Raw genomic sequence first — 401 nt, forward strand, 5'->3', positions numbered from 1 at the left:
TTTATGAAGAAAAACAAATTTTGCAAATTGCAGATTAACCCAAACTTTCAATAAGTAACCCTCGATTAGCATGAGAAGGATAATTGTAACTTCTACAGGAAATTTTATTCCCTGTTTTTGAATGAAATGATTAATTTTCAAAAAAACGAAAATGTCCATTTGACCATTTTAAATATGGTACCGACCTCTGCTACATATTTGCTTGATTCTTATTGATCCATTGATTCTAGTTCCAGGCAGACATAACTTTACAAGTTTACCGAGATCCGATGAACAGAACATGAAAGTTTTAGTACCTAACTAAAGGTAGAGTTGCCCATGATGGAAGAGACCAAAAATAACTTTTAAACAAATGGAAATCCTTTTTTTTTCTTGAACTGATGATATTGCAATTTTTCAGT

Source organism: Theobroma umbraticum, unplaced genomic scaffold (assembly GCF_002168275.2).
Source record: "Theobroma umbraticum cultivar Fairchild unplaced genomic scaffold, ASM216827v3 scaffold_130.0, whole genome shotgun sequence".
NCBI classification, from domain to species: domain Eukaryota; kingdom Viridiplantae; phylum Streptophyta; class Magnoliopsida; order Malvales; family Malvaceae; genus Theobroma; species Theobroma umbraticum.